The sequence below is a fragment of the Anas platyrhynchos genome, chromosome 6 (assembly GCF_047663525.1).
Source record: "Anas platyrhynchos isolate ZD024472 breed Pekin duck chromosome 6, IASCAAS_PekinDuck_T2T, whole genome shotgun sequence".
NCBI classification, from domain to species: Eukaryota; Metazoa; Chordata; class Aves; order Anseriformes; family Anatidae; genus Anas; species Anas platyrhynchos.
The window spans coordinates 14,499,186-14,505,691 of NC_092592.1; the positions used below are offsets into that span (position 1 = coordinate 14,499,186).

Genomic DNA, 6,506 nt, shown 5'->3' on the forward strand with positions numbered 1-6,506 from the left:
CTTATCTCAAATTCCTTGAGCCCCATGTTGGGAGCCAAAAAGGACTGTGGTGGTTTTACTGTGCTGGGCAGCTAAACACACCACATCCGCTCCCTCACTCCCCCTCCTTAGATGAGGAGGGGAAGTGGTAAAGCAAAGAACAACTCACAGGTTGAGATAAGGATAATTTAATTAAAGGGAAATAATTATAATAATAATAATAATAATTAAAGAAATATTATGAACTAAATTTAACTAAAGGGAAAAAAAGGGAAAAGGGAGGGGGAAAGGGAAAAAAAAGAGGAAAACAAACAAATAAAACAAATAAAGGCTATGTGGAAGTGCAGAGGAAAGAAATTACTCTCTACTTCCCACAAATGAGCGATGATTGACCACGTCCTTGAAGCAGGGCCTCAACGTACGTAGCCGGTGTTCGGGAGGAGGACTGACGTTTTCACGAGAGCCCACCCCTCCCCTCTTCTTCCTGTTTCCACCTTTTATTGCTGAGTGTGACATCACATGGTATGGAATATCCCTTTGGTTGGTTTAGGTCAGCTGCCCTGGTGATGTTTCTCTTCTCACTTTTTGCCCACCAGTAGACACAACACTGGTGTGATAACACTGCTATTCCAGCTATAAGTGCAGAGCACAGCACTGTATGGGCTGCCGCAGGGAAAGTTAACATTCCAGCCAGACCCAGTACACCAGGGCATTAAACTAGGCTTGATGGGGGAAGGGAGGGGAGCTAAAGGTGACAGAGGAGGGCTGGGGGAAGTTGTCACTACTGTCTTCAACACTGACAGGGAAAATCTTCTGTCATTTCTGAGCTCTCCCATAGGATTGTCTGAGGGCTCCTCAGAGAAGGTAGCCTTCCCAATCCCCCATCCAGTATCTTCTTCTTGCATCCCCCAGGGGTAACTGTACCTGCTGCTTCCCTAAAGTGCCTGTACACCAACGCAGCATGGGAAATAAACAGGATGAGCTTGAGATCTGTGTTCGGTCGCAGGGCCACAATCTCATCTGCACTGAGACATGGTGGGACAGCTTTCATGACTGGAGCACAGTAATGGAGGGCTATATCCTCTTTAGGAAAGACAGGCTGGGGTTGCCCTTTATGTGAGGGAGCAATTAGAGCGTACTGAGCTCCAGCTGGGGGAGGGTGAAGGACAAGTGGAGAGCTTGTGGGTAAGAATTAAGGGGTGGGCTGGTATGGGAGACATGGTGGTGGGGATCTGCTACAGGTCACAAGATCAGGAAGGGGAAGTTGATGAGGCCTTTTACAAGCAGCTGCTAGTAGCCTCACAAATCATGAGTGCTGGCCCTGATGGGGACTTCACTTACCCAGACATCTGCTAGGTAAGCAACTCGGCCAGGCACAAGCAGTCCAAATGGTTCCTACAATGCATTGAAGACAGTTTTCTGACACAGGTGGTGGAGGAGCCGACAAGGCGGGGAGTGCTCCTGGACCTCATTCTTACCAACAAGGATGGCCTTGTTAGGGATGTGAAAGTTGGGGGCAACTTGGGATGCAGCAACCATGAGATGGTGGAGTTCCCGATGGAACTAGGCAAAGGAAGTAAGGCTAAAAGCAGGATTGCTACCTTGGACTTTTGAAGACCTGCTTGGGAGTATCTCATGGGATAGGCTGCTAGAAGGCAAGGGTACTTGTTTGTGAGAGTTGGGCTACATTTAAGCAGCACTTCTTCCATGCTCAGGATCGGTGCATCCCAAAGAATAGGAAACTGGGGAAGGGGGACAGGAAACCCGCGTGGATGACCAAGGAGCTCATCAATAAGATCAAAAGGAAGAGGAAGGTCTATGAAATGTGGAAAAAGGGCCTGTCCTCTTGGGAGGAGTATAGATGTGTTGTCAGGGCCTGCAGGGACGCGACGACGAAGGCTGAAGCCCACCTAGAGATGAGGCTTATAAAAGAGATAAAGGATAATAAGGGTTTTTTCAAGTATGTAAACAGCAAGAGGAAGACTAGGGATAATGTGGGTCCCTTGCTGAATGAGGGGGGTGTCCTGGTCACGGGAGATGCTGAGAAGGCAGAGATACTGAATGCTTTCTTTGCTTCAGTCTTTGCTTCAAGGACACTCCCCCGGGACTCCTCGCCCCTGGCAATAGGACAAAGGGTTGGGAAATGGAGGGCTCCCTCGTGGTGGACGTGGGAGTGGTTCAGGAGCATCCGAGTGGGCTCAACGCACACAAATCCATGGGTCCCGATGGGATGCATCCACATGTGCTAAGGGAGCTGGCAGATGTGATCGCCGAACCGCTCTCTATCATCTTTGAAAGGTCCTGGAGAATGGATGAGGTGCCTGAAGACTGGAGGATAGCCAATGTCACTCTCGTCTTCAAGAAGGGCAGGAAGGAGGATCCAGGAAACTACAGGTCAGTCAGTCTCACCTCCGTCCCTGGAAAGCTATTGGAGCAGCTTGTTCTGGTTGCCATCTCCAAGCAATTGGAAGAGAAAAAGGTTATGAGGAGTAGAGGACTGGGGACCAGGACTGGGGATGTAATGGAATCTCATTGTTCTTAAACTGTTGTAGATTTAGTACTTCTGTGATGAGTGACTCATATTCAGCATTTCACTACTTCAGTTGGCTGGTGATTTATCCAAGGCTATGGTTTGACAATAGAGCAAGTCTGACTTTCAGAATCCTAGCACCAGATTGAAAATGATACAGTCACAGAATAGTAAATGCCCATCTGCTGTAAACTCCTTCTATTGCATTAGAGGGGGTTATTTCGAGGGTTTGTGGGTATTTTGTTTTTCCTGTGACACACAGGGTTGAGTCAGGCCCAGTTTTATCAGTCTGCACCACTCTAATCTTATGTGGTTTGGCTGCTCTTCCTTCAGCAAATGTACAGGCTGTGTGAGCTTTCTGACAGTGCCTTGGGTGTTCCCACAGAAAATGAAACTGTATGGCTGGAGTTGCCTGGCTTGTATCTGTACTACCCTGAGATCTGGAAGTACACCAGATCAGCACAGACAGCCTTGGAGCTGAAACCACGTGGTGCTAGGCCTGGCTCCTGTTTGCTTTAACTACAGAATTCTGACCAGCACGCAATGAGAAGAACATTCCCAATACAAGTTTTTGCACCACTGTACATTTATTCCTAGCATAAATTTCCTAGTTCACTGACCACCACAATTCTCATGAATATGCAGTTACCCAAATGCTCTGGAGGAACTATATTTAAATATACAGAAAGCAAGCTAGGTATTTTTCTCTCCTTCCAAACTATAGTTTAATAGCCACATTTATTTTTGTGTAGTTTATTTTTGTTTGTTTTTAAACTTTTGAAATTCCCTTACCCTATATTTAGGAAGGAATACAGGTAATATGGCTTAGGTAAGACTAAGCAGTAGATTGTGGTTAGAGAATAGTTCCTGAACAAAAATAGAGGGAAAAAAAAAAGTGGAGATTGAAAATCAGATGCAAGAAAGATACAGGCAAGGATAAAAAAAAAAAAAAAAAAAAAAAAGGGAAAAAAAAAAAAGCAGATACAAGAAGAGAGAGAACAAAGCAGTGTAAAGAAGAGCCAGAGGAAAGGAGAGTAAACTGATAAAAGGTAAGTGGTAGAAAGGAAGAATGAAGGTTTTAGAAGAAAAATAGAAATAGGAATTAAAACTCTTTAAAACTCAGTATTTACAAAAACATATTTCAAAATAGCATTCTGGGTTGGAAACATTTTGATTTTAAATTTATATTATAAGTGCTTTCACACTTTTCTTACTGTTTACATGGCCATTACTTTAGGCTAACATGTTAAAGATAAGAACTGACTGAAAATTGAAATTCTCCATCTTGAATTTTCAGCAGAACTTAGAGCTAAGCACACAAATTCTGTCAAACATCAGTAATTTCCCTTGGCTTTTTATTTGTTACCTAGGTTCTTTCTTATTTACATATGCTCTCTAAATTGAGAATATCCTCGAGTCTTTGGCCCATCACACTTTTAGATTTTCTTCTTTGTTATAGCCAGATACAAATGCCAGAACTACCACTTCTCACTGGCTTTTAACAGTACGTCTTTCCTATACAACAATGCAACTAAATGGTTAGCAAATAGCATATATGCCTATGAGTAGCCCTAAGGCTAATTTTAATGCATACTCATAATATTTAAGAAGTGATGCTGTACTTTACAAACACATTGAATTTCAATGCTGAAAACTTACTGAATCAGAAATGAAATACATATTTATGTAAATATATACTATGTATTATATAAACACACTATTTTTATATCCATCTATATAATTTATATAAATTCTAAAAAAAAAAAAAAAAAGACAAACATTTCCTAAAACACTTAGTTTAAGGATGAAGTCCCAGATCCTTTCAATCTGGTTTTCTTTATTATGATTTAGTACTGATACAAGTTAGTGTTCGTGAAATCAGTAGGATTACAGTGATCTTTAAATCAAAGACATACAGGGAATGACAACCATATGGACCACTGTACATAGCTTGCTTTCCTGATCCTTTTACTGAATATAAATAAACTAGCTTATTACCACCTGTACTTCTACCTGAATTGTGTGACTTTCAAGGTCACACTCTTAAAATAATTTAAGTATCACTTTTATTTTCATAATACATATTCGAATGGATCTTTAATAAATGGTGTTTTCATCTCATGAGCTATATGTAACTAATCTAACAAATCCTTTCCAACTCACTTTAAAAATAACACTACAACTAATCCTCCTCTTATGGCAGCAACTGCCCACCTGACTTCCCTGTAGACGTCAGGGTAGATGACTGCAAATCATTCTGAAAATGGCTTTACAGTGACTAACATTAGTTATTTTATCTATATTGTTCTACTTATGGGCAAAGCAATATCTAGTATTAAGGTGTCTATTTCTTAGCCAGTCAGGTGGGAAAACACATAGTCCCAATCACAAGAACCAAAAGCTTTTGCACATGGTCGAGGGGGATTTGAATCACCCCACTCTCAGCCCCTACTCCAAAACTGCTCAGTGCTTGTTTTAATTTGAGAAGCTGCTGCTAAAAACAGCCAATGTGGATCTACTTTCACTGATCATCTGATATTTGCAGCTCCCAGTACAGAGGAGAAACTGCAATCAGTTTTGAGACAAGAACCTCAGACATTCCCAGCAATTCTAATTTAGAAATGTTTTGTTCTGCTGCATCAACCAGTACTCTTCTGACAGTCAAAGAATAATCACTCTGATCACAGAAATGAACTTCTGCAGTTTGAAACAGCATATATACCTTGAAATTATTTCTATCTTTGAATGCAGGTAATCTCCCAAGACAGCCTGTGTTTCAAGACACCAGACACAGACCCCCTGACAATTTTCTGCTACCTTCTTAACAGAAGAAAACTGCTCTGTGTTTCACTCTTGGGTATTTATTTTTTTATCAGAGAAAGGAAGTCTGTAACAGGCAGCTCCAAACCTAATTTACATTGACTGAAATCAAAGTGAAATTACAGGTTTTTTTGATCGTATAGGGATGCTAGTGGAGGTGAAGAGCCATCATATCAAGTGTTATTTTTCCCTATTGTCATATACTAGGACTCTATCGGAAAGCCTTGTTTTACATTTTGTTATTTATATTTATGTACATATTCAATATATTTACATACTTAAAATTAAAAGTATATATGTTCATATATATATTTATAAATTTATATAAAGAATAAGCATAACTATATACGTTCATATATATTCATTTATAATAAAAGAATATGAAGTTAAATTTATACATTTAATACACGTATATGCATAAGAGTATATCTATGTATAAAAGTATAACTTCATACATTTCTCTATGTTATATACTTTTATTTAATATAAGTTAATAAATATTAAGTATTTGAATTACTAATTTACTCATACCAGCTACTTTTATTTTATATAAATTTGATATGAATATATACACAAATAAAAGCAACTGGCTTGAATAATAGTTATGTCAAAAAAATAAAATAAAAGAGACATGAAAATAGCGTCACTTCCCTGTTTCAAATTTTAAGTTGTTATCAAATTTAATTGGTGGGATTGCTTACCATAGGGAAGGAGCCTGCTGATTTTTGAAGTACATGGAGCTACAGACACAATTTGAGTCTGACCAGAAATAGAGGTCCCTGGCCCTCATCATTATTATCACGTGGTGTAGATGAAACTCTGAGTCATAGATTAGTTGGGCCTCCTGTTACTACACTGCACTTTATTCTTTGAATACAGTAAGTGTGTAACCACCAAAATAACAAGACTCCTACAGAAGCAGAGGCCAGCAAACTTGTAAGACCAAGTAGTTACTGTTTGAGGGGGACCTGTCATCACATAATGTACCTAAAGGAACTGCAGTAGATTAAAATGCTCTGGGGAGTTATGAAAAAGTTGGTCTGAAAATAACATGAAAAGAAGTAACAGACTGGATTTATTTAGATCAGTAGGGGAATAATGCTTTCATACCTAGCGTTTTAAGAGCTAAGAGTTTACCATTTTTTCAGCCAGGTTTAATTGTGGCCACAATTTTATG

The 6,506-nt window shown here is 39.9% G+C and overlaps 1 long non-coding RNA gene across 1 annotated transcript; it reads left to right on the forward strand.

The window, feature by feature from the left end:
* The first annotated feature begins 667 nt into the window (after positions 1 to 667).
* On the forward strand, positions 668 to 5,647 carry LOC140002838 (uncharacterized). Its single transcript, XR_011810372.1, has 3 exons — positions 668 to 1,335; positions 2,278 to 2,373; positions 5,261 to 5,647. It is a non-coding gene; the product is annotated as an uncharacterized lncRNA (long non-coding RNA).
* Positions 5,648 to 6,506: the final 859 nt, after the last annotated feature.